The 20,530-nt window shown below is 36.3% G+C and overlaps 1 protein-coding gene across 6 annotated transcripts in view; it reads right to left on the minus strand.

Moving 5' to 3' along the window:
* LOC146761092 (uncharacterized) overlaps positions 1-20,530 on the minus strand; it is a 349,547-nt gene that overhangs the window by 278,568 nt on the left and 50,449 nt on the right. For all 6 annotated transcript variants that reach the window (XR_014945937.1, XR_014945936.1, XR_014945938.1 and 3 more), the window contains exons 4-6: positions 14,018-14,117; positions 11,063-11,134; positions 5,555-5,605 (exon numbers count right to left, since the gene is read on the minus strand). The gene's annotated coding sequence lies outside the window, so the exon portion shown is untranslated. The remainder of the gene's footprint in view (positions 1-5,554; positions 5,606-11,062; positions 11,135-14,017; positions 14,118-20,530) is intronic.

The following is a 20,530-nucleotide window of genomic DNA, read 5'->3' on the forward strand; positions in this document are numbered from 1 at the left end:
TTCTTCAGCTCAAATTATTACATACATAGCTGTATGCACAACAGTCATATACACACAGAATATCTCAACATTGAGTTTCTAGCACCATTCTTCATGGAGGCACTTGTGTAGACTCCATCAACGCCTAGTAAACACATTTTAGATGCAAGCTATTCAATATAACATTATTATTACCTCACAGATTGACTCCTTGCTGAAATCACCCATTCCCTGATTGACCCCATCTGGGCACAAAATCTGACTTGTAGTTCCAATTTCCAATTTCATTCCAGTTCTAACATATCATTTGGAGTTTTCAGCTCATTTTCCCAGGGCAGAATGGTACTGTGAGACCCTGAGAATCCTACCAACATTTAACTTCTGGCCACTGGGCTACAAAAGTAATAGAACTGTTGTATTAGAGAACTGACATCAGATCCTATTTCACTGAGGCTCCCCTGAAATTTGCAGTGAGTGTACTGCAGGATTTAACATACATAAAATCACCATCAGGCATTTGCCACTTTACCTGGCTAAAGGATGTTGGTCAATATGCACACTGGACAGAGAACACCTTATATTTCTTGTCTAAGCACTGAATTCTGTTCAGAAAAAAAAATAAAAAATCTGGCCATCTAAAAATGCCAGCCATTTCAACATACCTCTTTGGTAACTTAAACCATACAAGTTTAAAGGAATTTGAAGGATTTTTTGTTAAAATGTACGCAGCAAGAAATTAAAATATAGAAATACATTATGATACCTACCAGATCACCATGCTAAATAATAAAGGTCCTTCCACAGAGTAAGTAGTCCTGTAACAAAAAATGACTGAAGGCAGTAATATTATTCATACTAAATTGGATTCATTATTTTTACAGAATCACAGAATTGCAGGAGCTGGAAGGGAACTTGTTTGGGCAGCCTGCTCCAGTGCTCAGTCACCCCAAAATAAAGAAGTTTTCCCTTGTGTTCATACAGAATTTCCTGTGTTTATGCCTGTCACCCCTTGTCCTGCCACGGGACAACACTGAAAAGAGCCTGGTCCCAGTCATTTTTAAAACAACAATTAAATTTTGGCGCTGTATTTTGCTTACAGAAGCATATGTGATTGCACCTCCTCACAGCTAGCTGAAAGGAGGTTGTGGTGAGGTGTGGGTTGGCCTCTTCTCCCATGTAACTTGAGACAGAATGAGAGGGAATGGCCTTGTGTCATATCAGAGGAGGTTCAGGTTGGATTTTAGGAAAAATTTATTCTCTGAAAGAGCGGTCAGAATTTGCAATGGGCTGCCCAGGGAAGTGGTTGATTCACTGTCCCTAGAGGTGCTCAAGAGATGAGTAGATGTGGCACTATGGGGCATGATTTAGTGGGGAAATATTGGTGGTGGGTAGACAGTTGGACTAGATAATCTTGGAGGTCTTTTCCAACCTTGGTGATTCTATGATTCAGTCATGCTTACAACATCATTCTAATTGATACAAATTTTTGAAAAGGGACATATTCTTTTTTCTAGATATAATAAATAATATAAAACCATTAATACATTCTTCCTTTCTTTTAGATAGAGAAATACAGAAAATAATTTCTCGCTTGATTACTCCCTCTAGGTTTATAATATAAGTGATATTTAGAGCCCCTGGTGGACTGTGGAGTGGTTTTAACTACTTCTTTAGAAGAGTAGGTTCAACTTCAGTTACACAGCCTGTGTTAAGTGTGGGTGGATTAAATGGGTGAACGAGAGCATACAGAGCACAGGGAGCTGACATGGCAGGAGCAGGAAGAGCTGCCATCACTGAGAATACAATGAGCTTCAGGGCCAATCTGATTCACCTGTTAGGCTTACAGCACCTGCACTAAATTTGCAGCCTGTCTGTTCAGGTGTGAATGACAATCAGTGACACTTGGATGCTTAGCTCTGAAGAAGGTGGAAGTTTGCTTATACATAAAATCTGATTAAGACCAAGTCCAGCACAGCTTAGAGAAAGGGCAATCAAAAGTAGAGACAGAAGAAGTAGTGCTCATGGTATTCCCTGGGGTAGGAGGTCTATGGCACTGAATCCAGGACTTCTGTCAAAGAGCTGCAGCCAAGAGAAAAAGAAGAGGGTATCACACCCTCCAGAGGTCACTGAAGTGGGCTGTGTGTGCTCCCCCACATGACAAAGACTGGAAAGGAGGAAAGGAAGGAGTCTGGGCTTGTGAGTCAGTTCCTCTGGACTTCGGGCACCAGGAAATACCCCTGCAGGGCTCCGGGACCATGGCCACTCATTCCTACTGTTGGGGGGTTCACCAGGGCTGCCAGGTCCAGCAGGATCTCCTGGGAGGATAACTCACTGCCTTGCCAGCCTCTCAAATTCTACAGCTGCAAAGCAAAAAGCCAGAAAACAAGCAGGCAGCTTTGTGCTGTAACTCTTGTTCCACACTCCTGTAAGTGCTCTTCAACTGACTGGTATTCAGGAGGGAGGGAAATGCATTCCTTTCTTCTTAGTTTGTTTTCCCACGTGGTGATTGCAACTGCAACTTTCCATGTTCTTGGGCTTGGGCCTTTTCCCCCTTTTACTATCCTGTATATTTTGGATGTTCCCCATCTTGATCTGGAAAGACTAAAAGTTTTTGTTGCTAGGAAACTTCTGCAGCTCACAATGAGATTCACAGAAGAGATACGTGCATAGTTTGTATTACAATTATAGTCAAATAATCACTCTATGAATGTTGTACGTGCTGTATTGGGTAGCTGTCAGACCTTAAAGGAGGGAAAGCAATAATAAATCATCTGTGTACCCCATGTAGGTATGAGAGGAAGAATTCCAGCTGCAGTACATTTTATAATGAGTAAACTTTTCCTTGTAAGATCAGAACCGAGTTTCTGCTCAATCAATTTTATAAAATTGCTAATTAGTGCTCCACATCTACAATTTGGAATCCAGTTACAGGACAAATTCACATCATAATCAAAGGAACAGGTTTATGGGATGTGTTTTTCCATAACGACTGCATTTCTTATAAGTACAGTAAGTGGGCTGAAAGGCAATCTTGCTTTTGTTCCTTTGATGCGCCAGCACAACAGTACAAGGGGAAGGAAGCTCTGACATTCATGCACTGTTGGTGAATAGATCCTTCTAGGGAAGTGCAAATTAAAACACAGCCACATTCAGTAGCATACATGTTACTATCATGAAAAACAATCTGCTTTTTCTATAGGTGACAGAATGCTACAGGAGATCCTGAGAAGATACATAATAGTGTATATATTTGTACTACATAATTACTGACAAATAGCTCCCACTAGCTCAAAACAGCTAATGTGGGCAGCATCATAGCAAATGACAGGGCTTGACTCCTCTAATACCATCAGTTTAAACCTGGTGTCTTGTCTATGTGAGTGTTAAAAAAAATTCTGAAGTGCTTATGTTACGATTAATCTGATATATTGAATGTCCCTGAAGACTTATTCCATAATAGTTTTCTTTAGACTGTTACACTAACTCCTTCCCCCACACACCATTTTTCCTTTTCTTTTAAATAACAGATTTCTTTAAAAAAAAAATAAAATAGAGTGTGCGTGAGACAGAAAGCTTATATTTCAGGGAAGAGCAGAGTGAGGGGCCAGGGAGGCCACATAATTGGGTGTGATGTGTCAGCTTCTCCTGCGACTGTAGGGACTATTCTGTCATCACTTCCGTAGCGAGAAAGCGAGAGGACTGCACAAATCCCTGCATCTCCCGTGACTTAACCAAACACTGTGGTCGCCTCTCAGAGAAAAGTCGGTCAAAAGGTGTGCAGGTGGTTTATACATTAGCAAAGGAAGCAAGAGGGGTGAATTTTAGAAAGAGGCAGAGAATGAGATAGTGTGACATGAAAAGCAGGGGAGCTTGCCAAAACCAGCACATTCATATTGTTTTTGTCACACAAATTGCACTAAAAATAAAGCAAACTTAAAAAAAACAACCTAAACTCCACAATCTAAAGCTATGCAAGCCAAAGGTAGCCATAGCTTACTTTTCAGCTTTGGGTTACTCTGTAAACACCTCTTCCATTATTTCTCCAGTTGTTTTCTCTCCCCTAAAGGGAAAACAGAAAAACCTAACAATGCATCATACTTCACCTACATTCTGAGCAATTTCTGAGTGGGCAGATAAACACATCTAGTAGTTTAGAGACACTGCAGCTGCATTCCTCTCTCCCTAAACCTTCCTAGCAGTCATCCTGTAGTCCCAGCGGGCAGGATTTATCCCCCCCTGCCTTAGGTGTTAGAAATATGGAGCTTCATCTGAAGCTGGTCATCTCTTCATTTTCAGAGGAATGAAACAGGCAGATTTACAGAACCGTTCATTTAAGAAATTTTCAATATCTGTCTTAAAAGGAGAAGTGTACCCTAAAATTTCTACTTTCCCCAATTGCAAGAGCATAGGCTTACAGTTCAGATGCAGATATCTGCATTTAGGGTGAATATAGTATCATTGTATGACTGTGGCCTCTTGCATGAGAGAATGAAACATCAGCATTCAAGGAAGCAAAGGAAAAAAAAAAAAAAAGTGGGTGTCTATATTTCTGTTTGAACAACTTCACATTTCAAACATGTCCAGTTTTACAGAAGAAAAGGACTGTATTGGAGAAATGCTCAATCACAAAATTGAATTAAATTTCCCTAAACATCTACTGGAACACTGTTGTATATATTTTCTGATTATATCCCATACAAATTTTATTTGTTCACCTTGGGAAACTGTCCAATGTCAGAAGTAAGTGTGTTAATTCATACAACTCCAACTTAAACTGTATTTCAGGCACACAAGGTGCATTTCCAATCTGTATCAAACTATGGAACAGAAATGCTGTTTTGCCAGTTTCCCATGTACCTAAACAACTTCTGAATTTACATAACAGAGTTCAATAGTAAAATGGATGCATGCTAAATGTCAGAGTTTATTCTGGGGTGTTGCGAATGGGTCAATGAAGCAAATTTCTCTCAGGTTATACTTCACTTCTTCATTTTACTCGTAAGCTTCACCCACATAGTACAAGCTGTTTCAGAGCCCTGAAGCAAGAATTCTGTTTGCTAGTGCCTAATACTACTATGATGTACATACACACAATGAAAATCCCTACAATTTCCAGAATAAAGAAAATCAGGGATAATCAGCTTTATGGTGCCTAACTTGTGATACAAACGTTCAGTCTTTGGACCAACAGTATTTTTCACTGGGACCAACAACAGGATTTCAGAGTACCATTTACTTCACTGAGTCCTGTCCCTTGCACACAGAAAAAACTGCACAAAGAAGGAACCCAGAAGGATTTACAGATTAGGAGGTCTGTGCAGGACTAACCAGTAATAAAACAACACCTACAGGCTTTCTTTTCTTTCCCTTTTTCCTCTTTTTCCTCTTTTTCCTTTTTTTTTTTTTGTTTGTTTCCTTTTTTTTTTTTTTTTTTTTTTTTTTTTTAATAAGGAAGAAGCTATAACAAGTCATAAAAAGAAAACAGAAGTATATTGGTCATATTTTAGGTCTTTTAAATAATAGAAAAATAAAGAAAGTGATAGAGCACATATATGGACCGGGTTACATCTCAAACCTGTTTCAAGGCAGAGTAGTCTCCATTGCCTGAAAAACTTTCATGCCAGGGCTGGGAAAAAAAAAAGAAAAAAAGGGTACACAAGACGTTATCTAAAAAAAACAGATTCATAATAAATGTATCATGTGTAAATTAATTCAGATACTATTAGAAATGACATGAAATGGCACTTAAAGCTCAGGATTAAAGCTAGCCTGAATACCCCAAGTGGAAACAAGCAGATTAATTTGGTTTACAATCCTTAATGTTTGTGTATATGTTTTTATTATTAGGATGGGAATCGGGGATGCAAAACACTGTGATTGCAGTAGTAATCCTTTGATCAGAACCAGAAAGTATGAGAAAACTGACAATAAAGTTTGCTCTCATGAGGGGAACTCCATCTCCATTGAAGCAAACAGCATAGAGTTACTAAAGCTAAATAGCAGGTACATTAGAAATGCCGTAATGAGCACAGCCTTTGTATCTTACAGTATTTAAAAGGGTTGCATTTGAAGAGCATGCAAAAACAGAAACAGATTTTCTTTCTACTCTCTCTGTATTATATATTAGATTATTATTGCCATACGTGAGATCTGTGGAATTTGGGAAAGAGCTTTCTTTATGGGCATGACAATGAATAGGATGAGCTCCAGAAATACTATGCCGCGGGGTACATGTTGTGAGACAGGTGTCCCAACCAAAGAAAATTTCTTATTTGACTTTGCTAGTCTGAAATGTACATTAATCTCCCAACAGGGTCACTGCTAAGATCATGGGTTTTATTAGTTCAAACATCAAACATTCATAAGTTCAAACATTTCACATACAATAAGGCAGAAAATTTTTAGCTTTGTATTACATACATGACCATAAGTGTCCTATTTGGTTTGCTAGTCTGCAGCCACATTGGGACCAAGGAGTTAAAAAACATTACAACAATCATTTCTTAAAGACTTTACAGACAAGTGACATTTGATTTTGTGGGAAACAATCCAACTTATAATGACCTCAATCAAATCTTTTGTTTTAAAAGGTATAATTACTGATTTCATTTGCAAACTGTCACTTAGTGAATTTCTCTAAGGACCAGAAACATCTATTCACTTAGCAATTTTCTACTCACATATTCTACAAAATAATGACTTATTTTCATTTGTATGTTTATTATGACTGAAGTCTGCTCGACTCTTTGTTTATTGTCATCTTGTGCTTAAAATAGCCAAACCCACTGTGCAAAGGGGCCATGAAGAAGACAGAGGCTATACATCAACCAATGCAAAAGAAGAAAACTGGGCAAAAATTTGGAATCAAAACTACCAACTTGTCTGGTTGTATTTCCTTTGATTAATTTTCTATATTTTATAAACAACCATATATACAGTACAGTTTCGTTGCCACTATCATTTGGAACCGATTTATTTATTTATTTTCCCTTAAGCATCAGTACTTTTTAAAGCTTATACTCAATTTTAAAATTATATTTATGTACTCATCTACTCATGTTTATGTTGTTCTTATGTTCTAAACAAGAGGAGACTTGTTTAGACTAGGAATTTGTGGATTCCACAAAGCTAATACTGGAAATATTTCTTTTTAGAAAACATATTCTGGAATAACTATTTTTGACAGATTTGCTATTCCAAAAACATCTGACTGATGAGAATTTACTAACCCGTTTGAGTCCAGGTAATACAGGAGTGGCAAAATAGCAATCAAAGAATAGAGTTCAATGAATATGTTGAAATTACCACAAGCTTCTTAACCAAGGGTACTAAGAGGCAAATTCAAGAAAAGATATTGATTAAGATCTTCAGGGAAAACTCAAATCTATTTAACACCCTTGAAGAAATAAGCATTTTCAGTTCTGAGAAATCAAACTCCAAAGTAAGTTAACATCCTTATTGAAGCAACAGCCAAAGAGAATCACAACCAAGCTGATGTACTGCCCCAACTCAAACCAAAAGTTAAGTGTGATTCTGCAGCTTAGAGGCCATCCCATCCCAAAGATATGGGGCAGAAGTACAACTGAGCAAAATAAGTAGAGATTACAAAGCAAAGCAGAATGCAGGTTAACTAGCCTTTTAAATTAAATGTGTCTATGTGTACTAAACAGAAGTACAAATGGATCTCTGAATGGGGTAGATTAGATGAAAATACCTTTATTATAAAATATAGAATACATGGTGCTCACCAACACATGTAGGGTAGTCTGCTGCAGGATAAGACATAGGGCCATGTCACCGAAAGAAAGATCAGTCTGAAAAAGGAAAACAGATTCTAAAAATAAATGCAGCTTTCATAATGGAAAGCATTTTTCAGTGAATTCCCATGGGAATCTACAGTTCAAATGTCTCATAAGTGATACAGAAAAGGAATAAATTTTGAGATGATAAGGAGGGTTTATGCCATAAAAATGTATCACAAGAAACAAAGATAAAGCTGGTTTGATTTCAGAAAGATCTCATGATGATGTGGCTGGGGAGTGGAGGAGGGAGAGACAGAAGAAGAAAAAGAAAAATTAAGTGCAATATCAATAATAAGAAAAAAAATTATAGGGAATTTTACTCAAGTAATGACAAACATTAAAATACATTCAGGAAAGTACACATGAACTGTGTGGACAGTAATGTCTTTGTATGGAAAAAAAAAAAATAAAAAAAATGAACAAATTCAAAATTGTTATGTGCATAAGAGAAGATAAAAAGCAAACAAAAGAGTATTATTCCAGTGTAAGTTATTGGTGTAGTAGCCCCTCCTTGAACAATGGATGATGTTCAGACCTCAAGAATACAGCAGAGCTTCAACAGATAGAAAGGATGGCCCAGAATTGCCAATGAGCAGAGATGCACAAGCTTTCTGTAGGTAGAGAAATTAATTAGGCTGGGCCCCTTTGGCCCAGAAAAAAAGAGCCATGTTCCTTGGTTATGTTCTCAAGTCAAAATTTCCACCGTGTTTCTCAACAGAACTAAGGAATATAAAATTAAATCATTATGCAGCCTTTTTTTGCCAGAAATGTAAATAAGAATTAAAATGCAACTGGGCAAGTTAAAGGAAAAGAAGGTTTTCCATCAAAAAAAATCCCTAAAGCTCAGGTCACTGGAAGATGGAAAATATTCACTGTTGAACCTGTTCTTTTTTATGGCAAACTTGTTCACCATAAACAGGCTAGTGGACAAATGAACTCCCTTTAGCAAGATTCAACATGGCCACTCAAGTTCCCACCCCAAAACACCAAGGAAACAAGATTGTTCTTGGAAGAACCAGGTAACAGAAAACACAGACAAAAATATTTATCTTTGCTAGAAACGAATATATTTTAGGCACTTTCACCTCAGTCAGAAGGAAAAAGAGAGAGAACAGGGTGGGGAAATTCAAGTTTTATCATACTTGTAATTGTTCTCTGTAACTGAATACCTTTGTGATAATTCATGGGCAAGAATAGCAGCCCTCATTTTATAAAAGTAATTTGAAAATCCCTTGAGAGTATCATTTTGTTCATAGTATTTCAGTTGTTTAATGCAAGTTAGACAACTTCTAAGTTGCATGAATGTTCAAATAGCTTTGAACTAGCTTCAAACACAAGTAAAATTCCATCTTCTATGATACTGAAAATCTCTGCTGGGTTACAAGGATAGATTAGCTGTGACAAATCAGTACTGGTTTCATGGTTGTCCTTAGGTACCTACATCTTTCTTAATTGTCCATGGTCAGTAAATTACTATACTGTGAGAACAGAAACTATCATTTACTTATGTACTATTTAAAAAAAAAAAACTAATAAAAATCTCAAACATTAGCATAGCTGTTTGATAAATGCTGAACAAGAAATATTTTATTCTTGAGCCACCTTTTCTAATATGCTAATGGAAGTTACAGAAGATCATAATTTTACTTTAAAAGCCCACTAATCCTGGAAAATTACAGAAATCAACCAAAGCTTTTTCCATTGACGTATGGCTTCCAGACCTCGGAGAGGCTGAACATGGAAGCAATCTGTTCAGCCCGTAGCAATACTCAGCCTGATTCATCAAAAACCCTTTTCCTATTCCCTGAGCTTCCTAGGATCATCACCACTCAAAAAGACTGACAGTGTTTGGTCATCATTCAACACTGAAGCTGCTTTAAAGTGATAAATGTCACATTTTTACCAGTTACCTCAGTTCCTCTTTGAGTAAAAACCTCTATCTCCTGTGACTATTTGCAATGTGATGTTTATATTATTTCATTATTTATCTTTTCAAAGTTTTAGTTACAACATTTCTTTTTTAGACAACAAACAAACAAATTGCTTATTTAAAAGCAATCCCAAGCTAGTAAAAGAACATAAAGCTACTGACATCAGTATTGTGGTCTTTGACATCACAAAAACACTCATAAGACTCTTTCTTTTTGTCCAACACCTAAGATATTAAGTCTTTTTTATTTCATGGAGCTTTTGATTTTCTAAATCTTTTACAGTTTTTACTCTTCTATTTTCTTTTACTTTAGAGGGCATCATCATTTTTTATTTTCCTTGTATATTAATAGAGACATTTTATATTACAGGGCTAAGACAGTCAACTGTCTATCAGTCTATCCCTCTATAAAGTAGAAGGGGCCAAGAATATCTCATTCCAAGCTCTTACACTGAATTTTCATTCTAACTTGTCCAAATTAAAGAAAACTATGCATCCACGTCTCTCCAAGGGATGCCGCTTCTGCAGCAACGAGAGGATTTATTGCTTTATTTTGCATGCATTTTGTTGTATATTGATATTTTCAGAGTCAGGATATGCACAAGCAATACAACTATTATATTCTTATTGTCTCCTAAAGGAATTTATTTTGCTACCTTCTCTGTTTTCTATAATGGAATATGAGAGATGCTGTGTCACATCAGAGCAGCCCTTCCTTCAGCATCTGTCACAGAATGCCTTTGCTGAAAGGTGTGGGAAATTCTGTGCTATGCCCTTATAGAGATCTACCAAACAGGGGACTTTCTTCCTCAAATACATTAATTACAGGGTGAAGCTTGAGGACTTAAATTCCTGTCCTAAAAACTCCTCTTAAACAAGTCTGGGAATATTTTAGTGATATATATTTCCATAAAACATATTCTAGAGACAGACTCTAGGATGCAGGAGGAGATAACATCTACAGCATATAATGTGCTATTGGAAACAATGTAACACTCGAGTAATTTTCTAAATGATTACTTCTTACATTACGAACAAGATTTTTTAATGTTATTCCTCCTACAGAATCTAATTCTAATGCATCATCAAATGTAAACATTGCCTAAAGTCCCCTTCAAGGCAAAGTAATGTAATTCTGACAGTAGTTAAAAAATAAGGTACTGAGTTAAGAGTAAAGAGTTTTAAAAACAGGAATGAGTCTTATTGAGATATACTTTATTAAAAATACAGAAATGAACTTTAAAGAATTTTAATTATTCACAGAGAAGATTCTAGCTCAAGTGTGTATTAACGTACTTCCCCATTATTAGCTTTTGCATTCCATTAATTACTTTCTTAACTATTTCCTCACCTCTGCTATGCATAAAGGAAGGCTGTTTCCAGCTTTCTAGTGAGGGCAAAAGAGTTCTGCACAAATATATATCTGCAGAATAAATATATGCAATTAATTATATATACATATACATACACATACATATACATATACATAAAGAACAGGGAAAAATATTTTTACCTTATTTTCCATTTGGCCAGAAACAATGATACAGACTGAACCATGCAATTAAATTATCTGCTGAGACCAAACATTTCCTGTACGATTTTTCAAGAAATGACCTGTCTTTCACCCTCTTCTCTTCCTCTTTCAGCAGTGTTACTACCAGCAAGTAGCAATTTGCTTTCAAGAGTCTATATTTACAAAGTTACCTCGTGTATTGTCATCTGAGCTGTCACTATAATGTCCACATCCATAAACAGGGAAAAGTCTGAAGTGTCAAGTACCTCCTGTGAATATTTGCTTGTAGTATGTGAAAATACATCCATATCTATTTCTTAGTGCTGCTTCCACTGCATTCTAAATAAATTTGTTTAAATTTGCTTGCTTAATCAACGATTTTCTGAAAACTGTGCACCCTCACTGACAAACTCTAGCTGGAAGCATTGTACTAACATAGACATACATATTTTTATATAGTCCTTATAATGTCATATATGAGATACATTTAAATATACATATTTAAATAAGTAACACTAAATTTATAAAGTAGTATAGTGTAGTATGTACATTATATGACTTATAGCTATCTAAAATAGTGCCATAAACTGATACACAGAGCACAAATATTCTCTTTTACGTTTTTGATTGGGTAATTTTTTAATTGCATACCAATACAACTGCACCATACAACAGCCTGTAGACACACTGAACCTTTCTAAGGGGCAGCACACCAAAATATGTTTAGCAGCACTGGGAAGCAATCATTGAGCAAATTACTCTATGTAGCAGTCACCATCTATTTTCCATGAAGCGCACTGCAAAGCATGTTAATGTAAAGCACAGATACTGCACAGCAGTGTAGTGTTACAGTGTGCAGCGAGACCAACAGCCTGTCCCTGAGCCACGGCAGCCTGAAACCGTGCACAAGTGCTTACAGCTGCAGTGACATGGTGCTAAGCATGTTTAAAGACTAGTCCCAGTCGAGCGGCATCTTATCCAACCAGAAACAATCCCACAATCCAGCTCTTTTTAAGTGATCATCCTTGTATCATAACAGATTAAGGTTGCAGCTACTTTGGATTATGGTTAATCTAACCTTTATCCATTCACATCTTCACCTGAAACTTGCAAGGACCAAGAGTCAATTGCCAGGGCATAATTCACAATGACACTGATCTTTCCTTCCTCACTCTAATTATCTGGATTAAGAATAACACTTTTGAGTAATTATTTTCACATTGGATAAACATTAAGCTTTCCTGGATTTATCTGAGCTTTTTCTTAACATGAAATAGATCCAAGCAGGCTTATAAGAACATAACTGACAGCAGTGACAGCTTAATCAAGGAAACCCTAAACAACTAGAACAATAGGAGATGTTTGTTTCACACTGTTTTGAATAATCGAGAACCAGAAACTTGATAACCCACTGACAAACTATTTACTCAAAGACTGCAGAAAAGCCACAGCCAGGCAGATCAATTACACTGAGCTGTATCGTCCTAATAAAGATGCAAAATTTTCTCTGGCATGACACCAGCTCTGAAGTGAACAGGACTTTACCAGTTGTAGAAAATGGAAACATGAACAAAGCTGCTGATTCACAGAACTGGTATTAAAGAGAAGACAAAAACAAATCACATTACCAGCCTGCTAAAATTATAATTTAAATGAATTGGACACCAGCTGCATCACTCCTGATGAGTGTTTCTGAAGAAACTGGACTGTCCATCACAGGCTACACAGGCTCCCCAAAATTGCTATCACAAGCAGGTTAGAAAAATCTTCCAACCTTGTCTTTGAAACTATCTAAGATCATATACAATTACACACTAAAATCACATCACAGAACCCAATTACACTTTGGCTTTGCAGATCCACAGATAACCTTTTAAAGAGCAAACTCCCTTACTGTGTCGACCCCTGACCCCAAGCTCTTTTTCCAATCTTCAGCAGCACCACATGTTTCTTTCCCAGAATGAGACAGCACTTGGAGCTGCAAGGTTTTGGAGGGGTAGCAAGTGCTCCAGTTATCATAACTTTAAGGTTAAGGGAGCACGCTGCTAACGTCTCATTCATAAACTTTAATGCATTCCTTATACCAGTATTTAATTTAGTTTGAACATTATTTATGAAGGAGTTTTCAGTAAGTATTTTTCCATTTGTTGAAGGCTTTTAATAATTTATATGTAATAATTTTATTTGGCTCTTAAAGGGCTTTAAAATATTGTGTGGCAACTGAATACTTTAACAGGCATTGGAAGTTGAATTACAAACAAAGATATGTATTTACATCTTAATTTTAGGAATTATTTTAGAAATTGATCAAATAAGGAGCACAGAAAATTTTGTTTAATAACTTGCCTTCCCTGAGGCTTCACAACTGAAATCACACCACTGGGAGTTTTTCTTCTTACTCTTAGCAATAATAAATAGTAAAAGCAAGATTTCTTAATGGTTTATTGTTTATGGTTTCTATGATTTCTACAGCATGTCAGGATAGCAGGAGCTACAGCAAAACATTATTAGGTGGCTTCCCCCCACACACCCCCAGAAAAAAAAAATAATAAAAATAATTTTTAAAAAAATCAGACATCAAAACTACAATTTTGGGGACTTAACTGTATTTGGGGAAAAACACTTAAAATTATACCACAAACAACATCCTTCTGAGTGTGTGTATATAACCCTTCTTAACTTAGAACTATATTTTGTGCACATATATAGTTCTCTTAATGAGATATAAGCAGCATCCACTCATACGTTGCTGAGTACTGACACACAATTACCTGCAAGGTACTGACAACTTACCTTGATGACAGGCAAGGAGTTGTACACTTTAGATAACATACTGTTCCCAGCCACACAATATATATTAAGGCCATCCATGTTTCTCAGATATTTTAAGCCCCTGTAATCAAAAACACTGACATTTGTCTCAGTTGCTCAATATGCCTTCTGCTTGTTGAGCATAACTCACCTGCAAACTGCTCTTCCTAGCTACTGCAACTTCCCCTGCAATGACTTCTCCAGGCAACATAACCACTATGCTAACTTAAATGAATGATAGAGGAACTGTGTAGGTTGGCCAGCTCCTTTTCTTTCCAAAAAGACACAGTCTATTGCTTACTGACTGAAAGATTACCGTGACAAGCCATTTGGCACTGAAACCATATCTTCTTATTTCTACTCCTTTTTATTTGGTTTAAATTCAGACTCTCTAAATTGTACATTCAGCTAGTTTGGACAGCAAAAATTATGTGTAAAGAATACAACTTAAGGAAGCAGGAGGGACTCAACAAAGTTAAAACTATACAAGAACTGAGAAGAATGCAGCTATCTCCTGATATACTGCTTATTAAACTACATAGTACTAGTTATTAAACTACCAAGTGAAAAATCTTTGCAACTGAAAACACTGATTTTAAACTAGAAATCTGACACAGAATGGATGATATTTAAAGGAACCTTCCGGAAGTCCTCTTATCCAACCAAACAGATAATTTATGGGTGGACTCTCAGACTGTATCTTTTTATTTAAGGCCTATTTCAAACTAGTTTGCCTTTTAGGAAACTATCTTCACCAGCAACTAGTACTTATTTCTACCAAATGCCAGCCTTTCTAAATTATTAGAAATATGTGTTTCTCACCCTTTTCTTGTTAGTATCATAAGCATGCACTGACTAATAAGGAAAATTAGGAAGATATTCTAAAATTAAGATAATATAGTGTGGATAAAAAGAGATGACAGCAGATAATGAATAACTGTTGAAGTGGTGATTTTGTGTCGTGAACCAATTGCAGATAATCTAACAGGAAAAAAAGGAATTGTTGTCAACAGTAAAAAACAAAGCAAAATGAAAACAAACAAATCAGTAACAGCAAGAAAAACAAAAAACAAAAAACCAGAAAAGCTAAAAGAAAGGTGATGGAGGATTCTTAGCCTTCAAATTTCAGATGAGAGAGTCTTACTCTACGTCTTTGGTGGATATGTGCAGAGTTAGGTTCTATAATAGACTAAATACTGGAATATGCAAGTATAGGAGATGAAGAACACATTGAGGAGTCTCTTCCATCAGGGATACTGGAGAACAGATTAAAGAAAAGTCTGCCAAGTATAGTTTAGTTACAGTTGATTCTAGTGTGGGTCAGAAAAGAAAACACGTCTTCTTTTAGTCCCATTTTTTTTTTTTTTAAGACTGCAGCCTGATTCTATTGAGAATGGAACACCAAATGTCAAATACTGTCTGTCTTTTCCAAATCCCATTCTAGACCATATTTTTCAGTCGATTGATAACATTTTTATGAAGACAGCTGCAATTTCTAATTAAAACATTTTATCTTGTTTATTTTTTCCCATGTCATATTCTCTAACTATGATTGCTACTTCTTTTACAGACTAATCTGTTTCACTTGATACAAAGGAAAGAACTTCTAATGAAGAGAAGATACACATATACTTTTTTAGAAACAATGATGTGCATGCTTGGCCAAAGAATACTGTACGTTCCATTCATATTTTTAATTCAAATTTCCTACAGGGATAACTGAATCAGAATTGCACTTTTGCTACATAAAAACAATTGTGGAATTGCTTGCTTTCCTTGAAGATGCCTACATTTTGCCCAAAAGTCAAATGAGTCATTTTATGGCCAAACATCATTTACAATCAACAGTACATTCAGTGAGGGAATGCTGCTATTTTTTCTTGCATTTATAGAAAATCTGAGTATTACATATGGGAAAATTTATTTTCTCTTGCTCCCTCTTCCACATAGATATTCAACTGGAATAATAAAGAATTCTGATCCATAAATACTAGATAAAATGTTCTAAAACAAAGAAAAATCTAGCTAGAAGGGGTGACCTCTGCCAATAAATACCTTCAAGACTTCCTAGACAAAAGCATAATACGTAAAAAAGACATTATTCTATTGTCAGTGGAGAAAGTACACATTGGTTTTTAAACATACCTCATTGTAAATTACAAATAAATTTATTATTAGGTGCATAAATCTACTTATTTTTTAGCAGAAATTTCCACTAAGTGATGGGTATATTTTTTACTCCTAGGATAGGCTTGATACTTCTCTGTAAGACTTCTCTCTTCTCTCCAATTTCACTTTTTTAAAAGTTTCTAGCAAGGAAGTACAGGACAAAGATGGAGCCTGACAGCACTCCAGAATATATCATGTTCTTCATTTCTCAGAACAAAAGGAAACATTTTTCTCACAAGGAAGCTGGACAAAGTGACTCAGCTTTAAGAAAAAATGTACTCAAGTTAAACACTCTTTGGTGAACAGAACTGCCTTCAGAGAACCATTGAAGACATTGCTAACTAATTTCCAGTGGAGAAAACTGATGAGAACTCTGAGAGGATGAACGCATGGGCCATCCTCAGTTCCTCAGCTCAATCACCACAGTCTCCACTCAGTCCGGGAGCTTCAGAGAAAGGTTTTATTGAGGGGACCAGGTAAGAAGTCTATAAGCAAGATTTAAGATTTTCTGTGGGTTTTTTTTTTGTTTGTTTGTTTTTTTTTTTGGTTGGGTCGTTGGTTGGTTGGGTTTTTATGTTCCTTGGTGTTTTTTTTTGTTTTCTGGCTGATTGTCTGTGGGCTTCTCAATTTGACTGGTTGCTTGCTTGCTTGCTTTGTGTGTGTTACAGTCAGTTTGTTGTTTTGTTTTGTTTTTTTTCCTCTAACGTATAAGACAAATGCTCAAAAACTCTTGTTTTTAGAATGAATTAGTTCCTGCAGGAGCACATTTCTTTTTTAAAATTCAATGGCAGAAGATATGCCGGTATGCACTAATTTCTCCTTTCTTTCATATAAGCAGAAGACAATGCATTGCTCTTTCTAAAAAAAACCACATAATCTTGAATGAAAAGAAATACAGACAAGACTCAAATATTTCTTAAGGACAGACACAATATTTCATTTTATAGTAGCAGCAAAGATGATAAAGAGATTCAAACCCAAACCTGTACAGACCCTACTTACATTTGAGTCATTTATACCGGCACTTTCCTATTTCCGAGACGCATTGAACTTTCTTATCCCTGACAATAATAGGCAGAAGAAGCGTTTTTCATCAAAGCTCCTTCCTTTACTACATTAACATATTTGAGCAAGCTGGGCAACATTCTTTTTCAATTAAAATGCCATACGCAGCACCTATGAGAGGAATAATTTCAGCTTGTATTTAGAACTGACAGTTGCTTATACTTTCACATCATCAGCAAGTTGCCCACAGGTGCAGAGAGCTCTGACTTTCCAACCAAGAGGATTTCGGATGCTAGATTTAAAATGACATATGATAATCCAGAAACGAAAATTAAGTGTCATTTATTCCTTCATATAAAAAGAAACCTATCACTAAGGGGAAGACAGGATTGCTGGAGGGATTTTTTTGTTTCACTTTCTCTAACCTGCTATTCAATTGCTATTTCAGATAGCAACATGAGTGACACTCACCACTTCTATGAATGGAAGCTTCTTCATTCAAATCTAGCAAAATATCCTTAAGGTTTAGCATATGCTTTAAAACATGCTGACTTAAGAAACTTTTTGTTTCTTAAACATGTTTTACCTTCAAAAGGCTTTTTGGAAAATATTTTGTACTGATCTATCTAATCTTTCAGCTTCAGCTGCCATTGGTATAATATACCAACATGACTCAGTCTCTCTCACATTTTACCTCAGGAAGATGTAAAACCATGATCTTGTTTCAGTTATTAGGAATTCCAAATTGAAAATTAATCATCCCAGACTTTTAAGAAGTTGAAGCTATCATGAAAATAAATTTGAAATCAACCTTTTTTCATGCCCACCTGCCATCTTTATAAAAGTCAAAACCATATGTGCTTCCTCTTTGAAGTCCAGCTTTGCCCCCTAATGATAGCCCTCGCATTCCACAATATTGTTCTGTGAGCTCAAACCTTCTTTCAGCCAACAGGGAAAAAAAAAGTAAAAAATTCAACAGCAGCATGACAAATGCTTGTGCAGATGTCTAATGCTGATGTAACAAATGGCTACAGTCTATGAAGTTACAAGTACAAAATAATGTCAACAAGTTGCAATGATAAAACAGCCCATGAAATATTCCAATATATGTTCAACATTCAGGGCAATTTCTGGTTTGAATTACCGATCACTTTTTTCCGGGTCAAAACGATTCTCCTTACAGAGGAGCCATTGTTTATGGACTCTTTTTTTTTTTTTTTTTAAACTTATGTCACAGCCTTCACATTGGTAATTCTGATTAATGGACTCTGATTCCCTTATTTTCTACAAGGCTTCAGACTTCGTTAGGAAAATGAAAGCACTTGTACTGCCTTAAGAACTAAAGGTCTGAGTTGTGCAGAATGAAGTTGTCACTGCTACAACACTTGAGGTAAGTCACTACACAGGTCTTTGAAAGGCATCTAAAGTGTGCAGGTTTGCTTCTCTGCTATTCTGACTTTGTGAAACGCACAACATGCAGATCTGGGTCAGATTATTAAGGCAATTTTGGTTTCAGTAAAGACTTTAAAACAGTTACAGTTTTCCTTTTTTTTTTTTCCCCCTTCAATAAAAATTGAACTTCCTTAGTTTTTCTTTTTAACATATAAAACAGATGGTCAGGAAAATTGAATGACTAGTTGCTTTCATTTTTCATTCACAACATGCCAAGCTGAGCACAGAATCCTAGCATTCCCATATCCTTCATTACAATCCAGTCATTCAAACTGAAAAGGAGGGAGAGGAGAAAAAAAGAAAAAAGAGAAACAACTGAATGAAATTGAAGCACAATGGTTTGACCCTGCAGGTGGATAGAAAATCAGCCCTGAATGAAATTTTGTACATCCCCCTTTACTTGGGTTGGAAAAATCTAATTTATCTCACACAAATTTTAAACTGGTTCATTCAAGCATATGCAAGATCTGTGCAACACCGTTGATCTAAAACAAAACAAATTTACTTTGTTTTTCATTGAGAGGCTTGCACAGAGTTTACTAGAGTGACTTTGTTATATTCAATAGAATAAGAGCAAACTGTAGTTAAGAGCTAAGTGCCTAATGGTTTTCCAATTTTAATTCAGATTTTTTGGGAATCCTAGAGAATCATTTTATAGATTAAAGAAGGCTCAATGTCTTTTTAAGGAAAATTTCATTTTTGTAGGTCTCACTGGTTGCACACTACAACAGCCTTACAGACAGGACATTCTATAGTTGGTGAGGAAATCAACAAGATGCAACTTTGAGAACATTCTCCTTCAAAACAGTCTGCTTATTTGCATGTGTAAATCTCTATGCCCACCATATTTGTGTGAAGGTCCATTTCTTCTTTCAACTGATACCTATCTTAAAAAGGGAGAAAAACTACTTTTGTACCTCTCTGATTCTGCACCATGTTTGCCAAATAGGAGCAGGTATGTGGCTGATGTCACAGAATGGTGTTTCGATAAGACCAACTGCACATTTATGGCTGGTAGATCAACCTCCAAATTGAGCAATGGGCTCACAAGGGCAAGCCCACCATGTGTGTAACATAGAATCCTAGAATCACTAAGGCTGGAAAAGACCACTAAGATTATCTAGTCCAACCATCAACCCACCACCAGCATGTTCACTGAACCTTGTCCTTCAGTGCCACATCACATTTCTTGAAAACCTCTAGAGATGGTAACTCTGCCATCTCCTTGGGCAGCCTGTGGTGCTAATATCTCACCAATCTCTCTGAGAAGAAATTTTTACTAATATCCAATGTGATGAACGGACAAAGAGTCCAGGCTGCTTCAGAACAGGAATGGATTGGATTTCAGCTTGGGAAAATGAAATCTGTATGCTGAGGGAAGAAAACAAGCTACAGATTGAATGGGATCGTCAAAAAATACTAAGCCACCAGCTCAGCATTTAACCTAGGGCCTTGTTTTCTGAGGCATCCAAAATTCTGCATTCCTGTTTCTGAGACACTGATGGTCAGCTTTGAAAGGAGAATAGCATACAATATGAAAAGCAAACAAGCTCTGATGAACATCTAATTTCCCAAATTACTGAGCTCAGATTGGCCATGGCTGGAGTCATCAACTCCAGAATCCATATCCAAGGCAGATCTCCATCAGTGGAGCATTATCAGCAACACTATTATAAATAATCTTTGGAGAAACTTTACTTTCACAGCCCACAATATGCCTATCAAATGAGAAAGTAACAAGATAAGATGTCTGCCTGGATAGAAATATGAAAACCCATAAGATAAAGCAAGTATTCTGCATTCACAGGAGTACATAGCTTTAGGCCCATGACAAGAGAATGACCTTTTGTATAATTTCAGTTGCTTTCA

Source organism: Coturnix japonica, chromosome 4 (genome assembly GCF_054131305.1).
Source record: "Coturnix japonica strain WE chromosome 4, WE-NBRP24, whole genome shotgun sequence".
NCBI classification, from domain to species: domain Eukaryota; kingdom Metazoa; phylum Chordata; class Aves; order Galliformes; family Phasianidae; genus Coturnix; species Coturnix japonica.